The 19,420-nt window shown below is 32.8% G+C and overlaps 1 protein-coding gene across 4 annotated transcripts in view; it reads left to right on the top strand.

Annotated features, from left to right (window-relative positions):
* The window catches only part of LOC113511047 (A disintegrin and metalloproteinase with thrombospondin motifs 16), a 206,258-nt gene that overhangs the window by 41,395 nt on the left and 145,443 nt on the right, over positions 1–19,420 (top strand). The window lies entirely within an intron of this gene.

Here is a 19,420-nt window from a genome sequence, read left to right on the forward strand (position 1 = left end):
TCCAAGAACGCATATTAATTATTTTACCTAATTGTTTTTAAATATTTTAGTTATATATATTTTTTTTATTTAAAACACTTCGCATTTTATGTTATTATTAGGTATTAGTATTAACTATTAGTTATTCTGTGGTGTCGATTTATAAATGTAGAAATATACAAAAATGTAATTAATAAATTAAATGTGATTCAATTCATAATGTAACTTTAGTTGGTGAATGAAAAACAAGCTACACCTATGTTGTTTCAAATTGGAACTTTAAATGTAGGTGTTTAAAGTATATATTAAAAAAAACTATTTATAGTGTAGATAATTTAGAATAAAAATAATCAGTTCCACATAACTACACCAATCGCCTAGTTCTCAAACTAGAATACACTGTGTTAATAGAAATCAGATATCGGTCATCTGAGGGCACACCCAGCATCTAGAACACACGGGGGAGAGGGATTGTTAGTAATAGGCACGTTAATTGCTACTTCTAGCAATATACCCTGTCAGGTCGACCTCCACCCGGTTTCCACTAGAAACCATTGTGATTAATGCTTGTTGGGTCCGTCATAATGAGTTAACTGATCTAGTTTCATCCTCACCTATCATCACTTACTGGTGCCATGCCAACGTATACCGAGAGCGCAGGTAGGGTTACTATTCCATTCTCACCTATTTAAAAACTTAGAACATCCAAAAATGTTTGTTTCCTTAATTGGTCTGACTAGGAATCCAACATGGGACTTTATTTAAGAAATATACCACTGTGACACAGAGACGTCCATCAACATCGTCATTTAATAATTAATATAAACCAATAATAAATGCAAGTGATATAAAAAGAGAATAATAGACATAATAGCAAGTAATAAATAAACTATTATTGTCCACTTGATCTGATCATAGCGTTGCGGAAAATTTCCTGTTAGCTTTCTCGAGAAATTGATTTGCCTTTATAACTTATAGACTACTTCCATGATACTCCATAGATATAGATAAAATATAATGTATTCTATGCCGCAGATGTTACGAAAATATATTTATACTTATTGCTCAATCACGACTCACTTGTTGGGTTCGATAATGTTTGGCGTGAAGTTAGTTCATTGACATTCACACATTTGCTTCATTTGCAGAAAGATGTAAACATGCAGTTAGGTCACTTCGCCTGCGTGTATATACATTGATGGAATATGTTTTATTTGCAATATATTTAAAGCTATATTTTTTTGATAAACATTTTATTTAAATGTGTAGTAAGAACATAGATGTATATGGTAAAAATGCAAGATTCACATTCCCATAATAAACTTAAAAGTGGCATCAATTAAAATTTCGAAAAAGTACAGAGTAAGGCATATATGTACAAAAAGGTAAGGCATCAGTCGAGTCAAATATTTACTTAACACCTAAAAACTGTATCTATATGTATCTAGAATTCACATTTTTATACTATGCTATGCTCTTTTTCAATGCTGCTTTTTAAATCTTTTTGAAAGGTAGTTTTTTGCTAAAACCGTTTAGATATTTAAAGCTTTCAAGTTTTTTTATACAACCTGAAATAGCAAACAAGTTAACGGCTAATCTGATGGAAAGTGGTAACCGTCACATATAGACATGAACAGTACCATGGATATTACACAATATTTTTTGAAGTTGTACCTTCGAAATAAGAAAACACTTTAAGTGTTGTATTTTTAATAGAGGGAAATAATTTTATCGTATTTTGTTACTACTGAAATCAATTGAAGTCTTGAAAATGGCTCAATTATTCTATAAAAAGTTACATTTTGGTGAAAATGATATAGAGTTTTATTATGAAATACATGTGCAAATTTTTAATACGTAATCTGTCTTTATTTTAAATGTCTTGTCTTTTTCCATCACCATTGCCAATGGTGTCATGGCATGGTTAGCAACGTTGTAATAATTTGTGCGTACAAATATAGTATCTAAAGAAATATATTCCGTGATAATGTCATAGTAAAGTAAAATCGGACAGGTCGTAAAATGTATACAATATATACCTAATAAAATACAACCACTTTCGGCTGAAAAAAGGCGCGCTGATCATGCAAGGCTGTTCGCGACACTGCCATGAACCGCGCACATGAATAAGAGCTTCTATTAAGTTCGAAACTGGTGGGATGTGGCGTAAATTTACAGGGTACAGAGGAATAACAACTGAGTCCTCAGGAATTGCAACGCATTATCATGGGTGAAACAGTATACTCTGTTATGTCCATGGTACTGCTCATGCATAAGATTCCATCAGGTGCGCCGTATTGTTTGCCATTCAAGGTGTATAAAAAAAAACTAGTCGAGCGTCCTCAAATTTAAAACGCGAGTAAAGCTCACATAAATAATTAAATTACAAGTGTTCTTGTTTATGAAGATAAACAATTTTATTGCTATTTTAATACTTTTGAGATCTTAAAAAAAAATACTAAGATTTTGCCAAAATGATCATAAAATGCAACAATTACTTCTCTATAATGGCTTTATATCACTTACAATTTTCTACTCTAATCACAGCATATCCCTCTTAAAGCGTAACAATGTAACGTAAGTTAGTTAAATAGATGTTAATCGTTATTGGATAACCGTTACGGGACATTGCTAACGAAAGTGATGCCAGACGAAACGATTCGCTGTGTTAAACTCATTATGTCATTCATAAATTAGAGTTGTATACGTTGTTTATTTTATTTATTTAATAAATGCATGAAATTTTCTGTTAGTTTTCAGTCTGTGTTTATTTGTTTCCGTCTTGCAAACACTTAAGCATAAAATTGGATGTGGTCACCACAGTTGTATTTCTGAATATTGAACTTAAAATCTTGTTGGTGTCTAGTGTTAATAAGGAAGTGAATATTTAATTTAATTCAATTTAATTAATGTTCATTTGTTCTTAATTTAAATTCGTTTGTTTAATGACGTCACTCTATGGCAATTTCAAATTTCCTAAGCTCAAAGTATTTCTAATGAAGTTTCTTTCTATGGTTGGTGGGTATAGTATCAGTCCAATATGCTGTACACCTGTTGTGTGATATGTAATCGTCTCCACATTTCTTGCTTTTGGATTCTAGAGCAGATAATACAATAATAGTTTTTTTTTATACCATTGAGGTGGCAAACAAGGATACGGCCCACCTGATGGTAAGCGGTTACCGTAGCCTATGAACGCCTGCAATACCAGAGGTATTACGCGCGCGTTGCCAACCCTGAAGAAACCTCTTTACCCCCCTTTTGAAGAATTCCATGCTGTAGTCTCTTGGGAAAACCTTATAAAAAATATTTTGTTTATTTATTTATACTTAATAATACACACTGATAGTATATATATAAAATATGACAGAGATACTAGTATGTAAATGTACAAAGGCGAGCTTAATTCTAAAAGAATTCTCTTCTTTAATACTTTATGTATATAATTAAGTGAATAAATATACTCTAAAGCTATTCTGTAACCATTTTGTGCTAGTTGAGTGACCATTTAGTTTAAGATTAGTGTTTATAATATTCTTATAAGAAAGTACGAAACAGAGCGTAACGGAATTGCTTACAGGATACAAAAAATATCAAAATTTGTAAATTATATTAATTTTATTTTTAATATCAACGACTCAAACGACTTAAAAATATCTTGAGATTGTTTACATTAACAAGTATGATAGCTATAAGATAAAAATAATGATTTATCCATAATAATACCATAAAACTAAAAAGTTTGTTTGTTTGTTTGAACGCTCTAATGTCTGAAACTACTTGACAAGTTTTAAAAAATATAGTCGCATTAGATAGCTCATTATTTTAGGAAGGCTATAGACTATTTAACATTACGATAAGACTACGAGCGAAGCCGCGTAAAACTATTATATTAAGCAATAGAACGATATATCAACAATATCAACTTGACCTTTTTTGGGATGTTTTTATCTTTTATCTACATGCATGGCCGTAACGGTGGGGGGTTGAGGGGTAAAGACCCAATGCTCTACCTTACAATGAAAGACCCCAAGAAAATTAGATTCGATTTTTTGAAGTCATTTAATTATGGTTTCTGCCTTATCAAAAAGTTCTTTTGCCCTACCTTAAACATGAGTCTGGTTACGACCCTGTCTAAATGGTAAGTAACATATCTATGTCACATCCAATCAAATCCCACCAAGTTGGGTGGAAGGTTCAAATAAAAAAAACTAGTATCAAAAGCAAAACTTATAAATTGCCAAAGATGGACGTTATTAGACACCAAGCTTGCACTGAGTTTGCTAATGTGGTATAATACCTATATACCTAGTGCATTACTTTTATTATTGTGCAATAAAGTAGACATTTTGAAAGTCTTGCTAATAAAATTGCAATCTAACATAATAAATGTAGGCATGATGGTTATGTCATTGACTCATCGCAATATTAACCTGTTTTTGCTTTTTCTTTTTTTATTCGAGGTAGAGTTTTGTATTTTTTGTTTGGTAACATGAAACTGCTCGACGGCGATGTTCAAGCGTAAGTAATAAGTAAACGGTTATCGTAGCTTATCATTTATCATTTCCTCCTTCATAAGGGGAGTTTTGTCAGTAGTTGCCACGCTTAGCAGGCGGGTTGGCAACCGCAATTAGGCTTTTAGAGATGCTTTAAGAGGGACGGTGCTGTCCATCTCTTTACCATTAAGTTCCCATAATCGCCTCTTAAGACATCCACGGGAAAGGAAGGGCTGGCCTATCCTATACCGAGACCACACGGCCAACTTACCGTAGCTTATAGGCACTTTTAATACCAAAGGTTAGAGAGAGGAGGGAATTGTTACTTTGCCAGCAATATATCTGTCAGGTCGACTTCCTCGTGGTGTTTTTTGGTGGTAGTTAATTCCTGGTGAATTCACAATGGGACTATTGATCTGATGTTATCATCTATCATCATTCTATGGTACCCCGTCAGTATATAGTACAGTATATAGTCAGTGTATAGTATAGTGTATATAGTACATACGAGATTTCCATTCCAATAACATTCTGTTAAAAATTAAGCATACGGCTCTTCTGATGGTAAAAGCTTGTAAAGAATAAAACATTTAGAAGTCAAATCCCCATACCATTAAACCTTCAACAAAAGAGCATATTCTTTCCTAAAAGGCCAGCAACATACTCGTATTTTTCTGTTATATTCCGGGTGCTTATGGGCGACTGTAGTCAATACCATCAGGCGAGCCACATGCCAGTTTGCCCCCTATATTATAAAAAATAATAATAAAATAACAGTTTTTTTAAAAAATCAATTCCATTCCACCTTTCAACAAACTATGATGTAGTATGCTGATCAGCGTAATATAACGAGAGTTTGTAACAAGTAGGAAGCGTTACCATCACGCGATATATTCATGTGTATACATTCACGTGAAACAGCTATATCTATTTATATTTTGCACGTATAGTTATGTATTACTTTGTTTATACATAGATGAGTTGACAACACTGTTATTGAAGTGTAATCCAATAAATTTACTTACTCGAACGTCAAGGAATATAGGGTAGGGTTTTTGGGTATAGTTATATTAAGAGATGTAGGAGGTAGGAAGGGGTTAAGATTTTATTTTACTTAACTATGACATGACAGACCAATACGTAAACATTTTTGACATAACAATATGATTACTTAAATGTGACAATAAACAATATAATTGTTTTTCCCGCAAATGAGAGATTTTGTTCCGACTTCGATCGTATTATTTTCAATTTTTTGATTAAAAAATAACTTTACTGAACTGATTTTGATGAAATTTGTATGAGACCAATCTGAAAGTATATTTTTTCAGATAAAAAAGATTTTTCCAAATCGGTCTATAAATAACTGAATTATGAAATAACAAAAAAAAAATACAATTGAACTGAATATACAATTTTCAGTTCAATTGAAAATCGACTTCACATCTAACGATTTGCAATTTGCTAAATGTTTAGTTACTTAACATATTAAACAGTCCTTTTTCGAGTAGCTTAAAAAACATACTATATCAAAATATCATTACAGAATTATACAAATAGACTTTTGTTTGTTAAATTATGTAATAATAAAAATATATATTCTGATGCATAAGCCTAATATGTTCACGTCAATTGCTAAATATATAATATTTCATTAAATACACGAATTAAAATTATTAATAGTTTATTTATATACATGCATTTGTATTAATTTCTTTAACAAATATATAAAACCAACTCTACCATCTAGCCAAGTAAATATCAAGGTAACCAACATTTACAAATTAACTATCATTTACATGGTAGGTACATGATGAGGTTTGCTGGCCTGTCTTTCACCAGGCCAGAGGTTAAATATCCAATAATAAAGCAATATGCCTATTGATATTACCTATGATTTTAAACAAATTGCATATTAAACGTATAATACACTAGACAGTTGAGATGTAAATCAGGTGTAATATAACATGTCTTGTAAATAATTTAGTGTAACTACTTGTAAAAATAATTAGAATTGTCATTATGACAAAGTATTAAGTTGACTATGACAAAGTGTAAGTATAACTGTACAGATATTAGTGTAGTGTTTAGATATTAGTCTGGTTGTAAAATAATTGGAATTGTCACTATGACAAAGAACAAAAGAGATTTCATAATTCTCATAAGTGTTATTATATTGCTATATTTACTTATACTAATAAAATAAAAGAGAAAATTTCTAAAAAAATTTCGATGTTTACTACCTAATCATGTTTAGGTAACTAAACGAAATTAAATAAATATATGTGGAATAATAGGAATTTTTATACAATTTTTTTTAATAATTTTGCCTATGACTGACAAAAAAACTAGTGTTATTGCAGGAGATACAAATACTGTTTTATAATTATTTATTCTTGGTACCTAAATAATAAAGTGTTCTTAGTACTGAACTTATATTACGTTTACAATATTTTTATTTATATTACATATAATATTGTTTATTTGTGTGTGGTATTAGTATCAAGAAAATAGAAAAAATTGCAAATTTTTTTACTTATTTTCTTTATCGCACCAATAAAACCGATAGTTTGATTAAAGATTTTCTCCTCGTAGCGGGCTCTGTCACTTAAACTAGCACCTTGACCACAGACGAACAATTAATACTGGAAGTGTTTGCTATACCTGAAATAAATTTAGATTTTTTGTTTCAATTTGCACTGTCTGTGAGTCGGATTGCTTAGTTGTTTGTACATTTTGAAGTTACGTAAAAGAGTGAAGCTTTTTATTACTCATTGTAATATATACTATATACTCTTTATAATAAAATTATACTATTTATGTCACTGGACTGCGTTTTTTGTATGTATATTACACAACATCTTCGTAATTCTGAACTGATTTTGATGTTTTTTGGTTATCTATTAGGGTTTTGTCAAGTGTTCGACTCATATTAATTTGAATAGTATGTTTTTTTGGAAGCACCGTTGAGGTTTTGTTAAAATTATTAGAGAATAAATGGAAAATCATTTAATAGTATAGTCACTGGATGTGATAAAATATTTTGTCACATCCAGTGTAGCTGCTAATTCTTTATTTAAGATACGTCACTTCCTAGCTGCGCAGGCGCAAGCGAATGCGAGCACACATATAAGAGTCTCATGTGTATTTGCGTATGTGTGGCGTTCACTTTCGATCGTTGACTTTGCCGAGGTTAATTGTGTTTAATGTTACAATGCAAGAACGCCATTTTTATATAATATTAAGTTAATGACAGCGTATGTAATGGAGGCCAGCAGTTACCGTAATATGTAAGGGTCTCAAAATCATTGGAGAGACTTAGGAGAATTGAATCAGTACATCTGTCTAAGATCGATATAATTTAAACTTGTCTCTGTGTTTATGGACCTTTTAAGGAAATTATATTTTCTTTTCGAAAATAGTCACTGGAGAGTCTCGTAAATAGTTGTAGAGATTGGAAGGTCATAGACTCATTCAAAGAATTTTGTATAGAAAATACGATACTCTTCATGAAAGTTCAAAGATTTACAACAAAATTTCAATACAATGCAATTAGGTATAAAATGCACAAAATTGGTAGATATACTAGTGTTTTTTTTTTTAACTTTGTTAATACACATCTATGGGAGACATTAATAAAATGTTTAAAGAGATTTCTAAGTTTCAGTTTTTTTTTTTAAGTCAAACTGGTCGATTTCTAAACTTTTTTTTAAGCATGATAATAGAATGGTAACCCAGCCCGCGCTATCGATGTATACTGGCGGGGTACCATCTCCCACTGGTACCCTGGATTGGCGAGGATGAAGTTGGATGTTTTGGCTCATCGTCATGAGTTCACCAGAATGGCTTCCAGCGGAGATAGCATAGAAATTGATATTATAGGTTTATAACAGAATCATTGATAACTACACTTTTCTTCCACTGAAATGAATGTAAGTTGAAAGAAGTCAACGGAGTAAGTATTTGTCAAATTAAGTTAGTAAAGTTTTGTGGAGCTGGCAACTGCTGAACTTGGTAACGATCTATGGGGATAAATATCTCCAAGTATATTATATTTAACATACCTTATTCTAACTCTATGGAGAGGGCTATGCTCGGAGTCTCTTTGCGTGATAAAATCCGAAACGAGGATATCCGCAAAAGAACTAAAATAACCGACATAACCCGAAGGATAAGCCAGCTGAAGTGATAATGGGTTGGTCACATAGCTCGAAAAACTGACAACTGATGGGGAAAAAAGGTTCTTGAGTGGCGACCACGTACGGGTGAACGCAGTGTAGGACGACCCCCCAACTAGATCGAGTGGCGACCTAAAATGCGTTGCAGGAAGTCAGTGGATGCAGGTGGCTCAGGACCGTTCTTTATGGCGGTCTATGGGGGAGGCTTATGTCCAGCAGTGGACGGATAATGGCTGAAATGATGATGACGATAATGACTCTAACTCTTACTGTCCTAGGTCTTACTTAACGATCGGTCAAAAGGATTATTAACATACTGAATGTGGCAAAATAACTGATTGTGTTTTGGGTTATGTACATATGAATGAGTTGGCTCTTCAGTCCGTCGGTGTATGAAGAGATCCGGTTTCCGTCGTAACTAGAATTAAGTAATCTCATGTCTGGTTTGGTGCATGCGAACTTGTTGAAAATTCTTTAAAACTATTTTAATTGTTCTATTAGTGTATAAATGATGAGTATATAGAGAAGAAATTTTAAAATAACAAATAGATTAATTTTTTTAAATGGATGATAATAGAATGGTAGTCAAGCCTATGGTAACGGTATACTCGTACGCTAGCGGAGCACCAGTGAGGGATGAGAGGTGAGAATGGAAAGGCAGGTTAGTTAGCCCATCGTGATAAATACAACTGGAATTCAGCACGATGGTCTCCAAGGGGGACCACATGGTGGTCGATCTGACAGGGTATATTGCTAGCACTGGAACTGGTAGTATGCATTACTAACAATAGCACGATCAAATAGTTATATATGAACACGAACATATACAAATATATATTATAAAAACATACGTACATATACCATACGTATGTTTTTTTTATTGTAATTTGTGTGCTGTAAGTAATGTAAATAAATTATCTATCTATCTATCTATAACATCAATAAAGCAACTATAGTGATCAAATATGATGATGATGATGAACAAGTTTCATAGCTTCTTAAAAAATAATGGACTTCGATCTCGTAAAAATATGCTGCTTAGCAACGAGATACTTCGTATATACATATATTATGTATATACTAGCGATTCGCTCCGGCTTTGTATTGGGAGAAAAACAAAGTATATAGTCGTAGTATTTTATATGGAGATTAAGTAAAATTTTTGATACTTTTGGTACAATAATATTATTGTAATTTTCGTAGGAATCCGTAATTTTTTTTCGAAAATAATATGGAGAGGGCTATGAGGGCTCGGAGTCTCTTTGCGTGATAAAATCCGAAACAAGGATATCCGCAAAAGAACTAAAATAACCGACATAACCCGAAGGATAAGGTCTTAGATTATATAGATAGAATGTCTCATACAAATGAAGCATTTGTATGGAGACTAGAGTTAACGTAGAAAGATTTCTAAATATTCACACTTAATGTCTCAACTTTAGATTATTAGATAAAGTGTCTCCATTCAAATGCTTCGAGTAGAGCGGATAAACTTTTTCAGACAATTTTGCGTGATCAAATGAGTGATTCCTTTATAACTTCTATATTTATTTTGTCTTATAAATTCTGCGCCTTTTTTAATGCACAAAACTCATTTTATTCATTCATTTATTTTTATTTAATTTTTATATTTATTTTTTTGCAATCTCATTTCTTTGCAAAAAAAATTAATATAAAAATAGATTCAAAATTGGCGACGTGATTGTGTAACATAGCCACAAAATAATTACGAATTGTGTATCTCCTTTTTAAGAATGATTATTTATTACGTGTATGTGTATGTGTTGTGATAAACAGCATTGCTAGAACACTTTCTAAGAGATTTTCTGGGCGCAACCCGATATACGGGTTCAGTAGTAAAAACTATGCCTGATTTTTCTGTTTAGTAATATTCAATACTTTCTATGTCGGTTCTATATTTTGTATCATAGTAGGTAATAAATTTTAAGTTTTTAAATAAATTCATAAAGGAATTATTGTCTCAATTCACTTGTATTTTTGTGTGTGCGTGTTAAATACCTTTACTAATTCATATAATAATGTATTATATATGGATTGTCAATACAGAATACGTCGTGTAAAAAAATTGTTCCATAAATTTATTAATACATTCTCTATACAAATATATCTGTCATCTGCCTAAATTTTCTACACACAGTGAATTTTAGAGATGAATATTAGACAGAAACAATGGAACGTCAAATGTTTCTATTCAAACAGATTCCTTGTTTGCCATTCTAAGTTGCATAAAAAACACTTTTGGGTAGAATACGGCATGTGTTTTCATTTTTCTATATTGTGTCAACATAATAACCTGTATTTCTTGCAAATAAATAAATTATTTTTATTAAATTATCAAGATTTAACTCTGAACTCAGTTATTACGCGTACTTTTTATGATTGAAATAGTTGTCTTCATAATTACATCGCCTATTTGATCTTGTATAAGTAGGGCGATTATTTCTATTTTAATTGTACGAATTTGCAATTATATTTATATGAATGACAAAAAAAAGAAGTAGGTACGTTACGGGGTTCATGTATGGTGTTAAACGATATATTAAGAGGTGACTAATGGGAAATTTATGGTCGAAGGATGGAAGAGCGCCATTCTAAAAGATTATGGTCGAGGGAAAGTCTTTAAATGCGGTTGCCTGTTCACCTGCCAAGCGTGGCAACTACTGGTAAAACTTCACTTTATGAGGGAGACATATGGTCACCAGCGTACAGTTAAACAGTTAATATAATGATGATGAGGCATCATTTGAAACTATATATCATCCAGAGTGATACTAATTATATTTTTTTTTTAAAATACGAGTAGTTCCTTCTTCAGCAGTCATTTTCTTTTAATTTGCGATGAAAAATTTAGTTATTTTTAAGTCGTAAATACCACTATCCCTCCTCTACCTTCAATATAACTGTAAGTGCCGCCGGCCAAACACCTGCAATCACTCCCTCACACAGTCAATATCAAGTCTCATGTTACGCAATATTGCAAGATATCCTCAGCGGTTGCGGTGTAAAGTACAAACTTCCTTTTGTTGTAACACTAATGTGACACGTTGAACATTTAGGTTAGGGACAGATATAATCGAATATAATAACTACCGTTAAACGCTTGATAGTTGCTGTCTAAAATGCTAGTTATAAAGAACATTAGATACGTATAAGTATAGGCAGTGCAGGCAAGCGTAGTGTGGGGTGATCGACCCTGGATGAGTGACGATCTCAAAAATGTTGCAAGGAGTTGTCGTAGGTATGGGTAATGTCCGATATCTATATATTTCTTCTGAAAATAGATGATCATCCATTTCGATGTCGACAATACCAGTCCGACATCTATATTCAATACGAGCGAGTTACATATTATATAGTTTTCATTTTTTAAATAATATACTCGTATATCGGATTTTTAATATGTTATTGGGCCAATATATGTATAGATATTGTACTTACAATATATAGATATTGCTATATATTATCCACCCTTAGTTGCTAGATGCAGGATTGTGCTTTGTGGTGAAATATGAGGGTCATCTATGTTCATAAATGAATCATGGAACTTTGTGTGTTAGTTTAAATTTTCTACTAATCTTCAGTCATGAAAAAAAAAACTTTAATAATCTAAGAAATCTGAGAAACGACAGTAGATTCTCCTCCAGCCTTGGTTGGAGGAGAATCTACTGTCGTTTCTCAGATTGGTTTCTTATATACTCGACGGAATGTGGGCATGTCGAGAAAACGTACACTACAATGGCAATAGTTGACAAATATCTCTGAGTAGGGGGAAAGGGATTGTTACTAATGGGGTCTGAAAGTACTATTAGTAGTAATATATTTTATCAGGTTCACTTCTACGCCGTTGCTTCTGAAAATTGAGCTGCTTCAAGCCTCACCTATTATCTCCCACTGGTGCCACGTCAGGTTACATAGATAGTGCAGGAGGGATTACCATTTTTTTTTTAATTAATTATAAAAAATATATCTCTGATTATTTTATTAAACATTATTAACATAAGTATTAATGTATTTTAATAGAAATCCAGTTAGAGGAGTGAATGAAATTCATCCGACTAGTTGCCTATTTCTTCTGAGATTAAAATAAATAATTAGTAATATTTTTTTATGCAACTTAGAATGGCAAACAAGCTGACGGCCCACCTGACCAATACCACCCATGATACCTCTCATTGCGTTGCCATTCTTGAGGGAGTCCTCAGGAATGGTAACGCAATCAGGTGTTATTCCTCTGTATCCTGTAAATTCACTGCCATATGTCACCTTTCAAACCGAAACACAGCCATGCAAATACGAGTATAACTGCTTTACGGTAAAAACAAGAATGGGATAGAGGTGCCCAAGCAAACGACTTTTGTACAAAATCTCCCTCCCATATTCCATCCTTCAGGGAGCGGAGGGATAGGCAACATTGTGGATATTATATATCTGACATATAGTTCCAGCATAGAATGAGATATTCCTTCTTTTCTCGTGGGTGTCGTAAGAGGCGACTAAGGAAATTTAATGATCGAGGGAAAGGCAGTAGCATCCCTCTTAAAACCTCATCAAAAGCCAAACTGTGGTTGCTAACCTGGTAAGTGTGGCAACTACTGGCAAAATTCCCTTTATGGGGGAGGCTATGTTTAGCAATAGACATCCCCTACCAATTAAAGAAATACTTCTTTATATTAAACAGCGATTTGTTAACAAACTCACTTTGATATTTATAGTATTAGTAAGGATTGTTCCCTTATTATGTACTCTAATATCAGAATGAGAGCCTCTAAACAATATTTCACGATTATGTACCTATGTACTTAACATATTACGAGGCATATTAACTTAAACTAGTTTCTAAGATCAAGTTATTCGTAATTCAGAGCGGAACTACACGCCCATGGTTGTGGCAATACGTGTATGAGTAGGTGCACTTAGTAAAAAGTTTTGTTCATTCATTCAATCACAATATGCAATACATATATTTGATTTAATGTAACTAACTATTGGTTTAGTTTACGTGTAATTAGATCGAAAAAGCTGTATATATATATTTAAGCTTTATTATATTTGAGTTGAGAATAAAGATATTTTTTATTATATTTTTTTTTTTTTTTTATTACACTGTAATAGTACCTATGTATCGGCGTATGCAAATGTTGAAAATTTCTGGTCGTATTTCGATCTCTTTGAAAAAATGTTTAGTTTCGTTGGTAGAATATTCTCTTAAAAGTATATCTGTAATTTCCATGGACATTACTTGTAATGGTAGGAAAAAGGTCATCACCGTACCGTCACCGCTCAGAAATAGGAAAACTATTGAAATGGATAACTTTTAGATGGCGTATCAAAATAACACACATATGCACGCACGCACGCCCGCATGCACACACACACGCATACATACAGATACCACATTTTTAAAGCTGGACTTTTAGGGATATAACAGCGAAGACCGCAGAGACAGATAAATTTCTAAAAAATATTGTTTTTGGCAACTATTGATATAAGATCTATTAGTTTTTAATATCTTTCACGTACAGATAGCGCCTAGTGGTAATTTTATTATATAAGATTAGTATAATATTTTTTTATTGCGCATTAAAAATAATAAAATGTGGAAAGGACGCTTTACAAAAAAGATTTCACCCTATATACTCGCATATATCTCTAACGGGGTTGCGTAACTATGTGACGCATATTAAAATTAATTGCTCGTATCGCAGGGGCCTCTTTGTGAGAGTTAACGTGCTCTGTGAGGCTAATTAAATTTGCACTTGGTCTGATTTATTTTTGGGTTCCGTACTGAAAAGTACAAAGGAATCCATGTTGATATGACCATATGATCTAACATAAGGGTTTCTTTGTACCTTTTGCCATCCATTTGTCACAGTGCTATATTAGCAGGAATTACTAAGTTTATTGATTTGAAAAATAATTTAAAATAACATGTTTATTTTCTTTGTTAGGGAGTTCAAAACGGGTATTTAAAATTTGGGTAAAATGCGTGTAATGCGGCCTTTCATAGGCTTTCGTAGGCTACGATAACTGCTTTCCATCAGGTAGACCGTATTTTTGTTTGTTAACTCAATAGTATAAAAGAAACACAATTAGTGTAGTTAAATGTTATTAATCTAATTAGCAGTATTTTTGAAAATCTTTTAAAATCAAGCTTAGTTATGCGGTCCAATTTTTAACAAAATTTATGACCCAAAAAAAGGAATTATGAATTGTTGTAAAAAATAGCTACCTAACGTAACGTATAACAAATTTAGTAGAAGAAATACAATAAAGCTATTTTTTTCATATATCTATTTATGTGCGGAACCCTTGGTGTGTGTATTCGACTGGCACCTGACCGGTATTATTTTAACGTAACTTAGAATGGCAAACAAGCTGACGGTCTGATGGGAAATAGTAAGCGTCGCTATAGAAGTGTACAGTGCTATGGACATTATAAAAATATACTATGACGCTCTTAGTAATCCTTACGCATTACCATTCCTGAAGAGTTTAGTGTTAAGATTACCCTGCAATTTCACTGCCAAAATGCTTCCGATAACGGTCCGATTCTCAGGAGATGTGAAATGCCCAGTTTCTTGTCTAATCATTACAACCCATCCATCGTCGACTGTTAAACATAGGTCTCCTTCATCATCATCATCACAACAGCCGTTAACTGTCCACTGCTGAATATGCCTCCCCTATAAGGGAGGGGGGTCATGTCAGTATTTGCAATAACTGCAGTTAGGCTTTGGTGATATGAAAGGAGTGATATAGATGGCTCATTCTATGCCAGGACCACACGGTCTTTCTCATATTTCGCTACAAAGTACAATCCTGTGCCCCTTCCATTCACCGATTTCATGCAACATTTTTAAGATCGTCACTCTATCTCGCGGGAATAGAATCTTGTCGATTCATTATTCTTCTCTGTCTATCTCCTCTGTATTCTGGGATTTCAATGCTTATCGTGTCGTCATCATACAAAAGCTGTCATCGCCGGCAATCTGTTACCCACGCGTGGTGCGTCATCCTGTCATTCTTTATTAGCTAATTCTTTTAAAAACTGTCTCGTTGATATATTCCACACAGAGCTCTATTATTAGATCCAAGAGACTACAGTATAGGGTTCTATAAATAAAGGGTAAAAAGGTTTCTTCAGGCTCAGCAACGCGCGTAATGTTTTTGGTATTGCAGGCGTTCATAGGCTATAGTAATCGCTTATCATTAGGTGGGCCGTATGCTTGTTTGCCACCTCAGTGGTATAAAAAAAAGATCCTTTACCTATAAGTAGATTTCGTATAGCGTCGTCTGTGAAATGATTTACTCTCACCTATATTTCTAAAAAGATTTCTCAAGTGTTAGGTTTCGGTTTAGTTGAATAGTGATATAATATGACAGTGAAATTGCTGTTATTCAAGATAATGATCTTGAACGTCGCAAGTGTCAACGCGCGGGTGATGCCTTTGATGTTGCAAGCGTCCTATATGATTACCATCTGGCAAACCATATGGTTGTTTCGAATTCTCACTGTTTTTTATATGTAAAAAGTTGCTGCAATTGTAAGCTTATTGTTTTGCAGAAATAAGATCCGGGTTCAATTCTTAACAATTTATTTATGCCTAATTAAAAAAATGTTCTAATTTGATTTTGTCAAGATATCCTAGTTTGGACCACGCAACTGCTATGTCCTTATTATATATATATATTTTTGTGTCAATTATTTAGAAAAATTATGACGTATTTCTTAAAATATATTTCTATGATAAACAACATTAAAATATTATATTATATTAGGTTCTTCAAAAGGGAGGTAAAGAGGTTTCTTCAGGGACGGCGACGCGCGCGTAATACCCCTGGTATTGCAGGTGTTTATAGGCTACGGTAACCGCTTACCATCAGGTGGGCCGTATGCTTGTTTGCCACCTCAGTGGTATAAAAAAAATATTAAAATATTCTAATGTTTTTTCTTGCGAATCGAGATAGTGATAAACATGTCCATGGTCGAAATAAAAATATGACTATTAATATTTATTTATGTGGCTTGAAATAGAAAATAGTAATAGAGTCCTTAATAAGAGCACAAATATCAGGGGCCTACCATGAAATTACATATCGAATATTTCAATGTATGTTTGTGGAATAAATCCACCCATACGTTTCATTCATCATATCCTAATAGTAGGAATGACATGTATTATGTAATTTTAACATCAAATTTCTATTTCGTTCGTCCTCGAAGTTTCGGAAAATATTTTATGGTAGGTCCTCAGTTTATAAGTGGAATAAACCATATTCAGATAATACAATAGGACGTCTAAGGCAGCCACTTTCTCGGGCGAGCACAATACACTAAGTAATATCAACCAAGAAAACGTATTTTGTATGCGCACATGCATTGCTTTTACTGCTTATATAAGGAATTAATTCGGTAATGATGTGAAGTAACGCCAGATAATATTAATGAGTTCTATTACGTTTGATTATTCGTAGTTTATTATGGGCATAAGAATTATAATATATAATACACTAGGTTTATTTAGTTATTATGTTTTGTTATTTTAATGGGAACGGAGAAAGGGATTGTTAGTAATTCCAGTTCGATTACTAGCAATATACTCTGTCAGGTCGACCTCCACGTGGTTCCCCTTGGAAACCATTGTGCTGAATTTCAGGTGTATTCATCACGACGGGCTAACTGACCTGCCTTTTTATTGTTACTTATCATCCCGCACTGGTGCCCCGCAAGCGTATACCGTTATTGCAGGCGGGGATATCATTCCATTATCATCCATTAAAAAAAAACAAAGGAGTATCTTACTAATATAATGAAATTATAACTAGACGATGTCTCTATAAGAGAGATATTTAAGAATAATTGACATGAGGTATATTAATAAGTTAATGAGGCTAATAAGTGCTAAAACAATAAATATTAGAAATTTTGTTATTAGATATTTAGTATATTAAAAGTTGATATTTGGTTTGTCAGTATGTTTGTTTCGTTCCGGCACCACGTAAAATTACTGCACCAAATTAAATGTGATTTTTACAGTTGTATTCCTGAAGATTTCCAAATAAAAAATTGGGGTGTGTTTTATCTAAAAAAGCGATCTAAAAGCGATCTATTTAACTAGTTTTCCTACTTCTAAAGTCCAGGCGTAGGAAGTAACGGGCAAAAAGCTAGTATGGTAACACAATTCTATGAGTTTTACTATAATTTTTTCGTTTTAGTAAAAATTCTGTGTATAAGCAAAATGTATAAGCGAGACACTTCTTGTTGTTATGAAAAAACAACGAGGTAACAATTGCGTATGAGAAGAAGAATAAAAAAATGATGATGATGATGATGAAGAAGAAGAAGAACGAAAGATGAGAAAGAAGGCGCAGAAGAGAAAGCATCCGATAGTGTCTATTGGCAAAAATGTAAATGAAAATTCATGGTAGACACCCTGGGCTATTTGTTAAATTATTTATATTCAGATACTCGTTTGTTACAGATTATCGTGTGGTCCCAGCATAGAATAGGCCACTCATTCCTTTCCCTTGGAGACCCTAAGAGGCGACTAAGGGAGGGCGAGGGATAGACAGCAGCGTCCCTCTTAAAACACCTCCAAAGTCTAACTGCGGTTGCCAATACGCTTGCCAAACGTGGCAACTACTAGCAAAATCCCCATAGGGGGAGGCTTATATTGTATATTAGTGGGCAGTTAAGTTGATAGATGATGATGATTCAGATACTCGTATTTTTCTTAATCGAACAACACGTAAAGTGACTAGTTCACCTGAGTAGGCCACGTTGTTAAGTTTAGTTGTTCAGTTGTTTAGTTTTAGTATGCCACACTATTGTTTTTTGTGACACCAGACGCGGTGACCGTAATACCAACTCTTTTCACACTCAGTCTAATATTTATATGACAATGTCAGTACTGTTGGTTGTTTGCGTTTGATACAATTTAAATTTAAATAATTATACATTATCTGTGTATAATTTTTTTATGAATTCTCATTTATGTGTTGTAATAATTTAGAAATTTGTATGATATGTGGTATGTATTATTATTTTTTAATTTACTAGTATTTATTTTTCTATTTAAGCTTTTTCCTAGTCCTTTAGTGGTTATTTTTTCATAGTGCTGTTAAAATTGGTGAAGTTTCATAGATTGAACTGAAGTAATATACGGGTATATTGGTTCGTTGCCTAAACTACCCTCACATTACTTGGCGTTGGTGTTACAAAGTAGATACATTTCATTTCATTTTGTACTGTCTGTTTTGATGTAAAAAAACTAACATTGCTGGGTGGCTATTTTAATTTATTTGTCTCACAGAATAACTAGTGTACTTTCTTTATTTTTCTGGTCTGATCTTAAGTTTTAATATGTTCTAGATGTTAAGCCATCACATTGTGTGAGATCTATGTGTATATCTACTTGAATCGTGCTATATGTATCGAATCAGAATGAATAAATAAATAATTATAATATATTCGTGTTCAAAAAAAGAGTCCAGTTCACCTTACGACCTCATTACAACAATAATAGCTAGTTATCATCTTTTATATTATACTAGCTGACTCGGTAAACGTTGTTTTGCCATATACATTATTTCTAGAACTGTACATGAAAATATATCGTACTACAATTATTATATTTCGATTACCGTCTTACAATCCTATTGCGGTATATAAAAATTGCGATTAAAAAACAGGGGTTAATCGTAAAAGCGTGAAAATTTGAATTTGTATGTATTTTTCAATGCTTA

Source organism: Galleria mellonella, unplaced genomic scaffold (assembly GCF_026898425.1).
Source record: "Galleria mellonella isolate WM207_F2 unplaced genomic scaffold, CSIRO_AGI_GalMel_v1 utg133, whole genome shotgun sequence".
Lineage (NCBI taxonomy): Eukaryota > Metazoa > Arthropoda > Insecta > Lepidoptera > Pyralidae > Galleria > Galleria mellonella.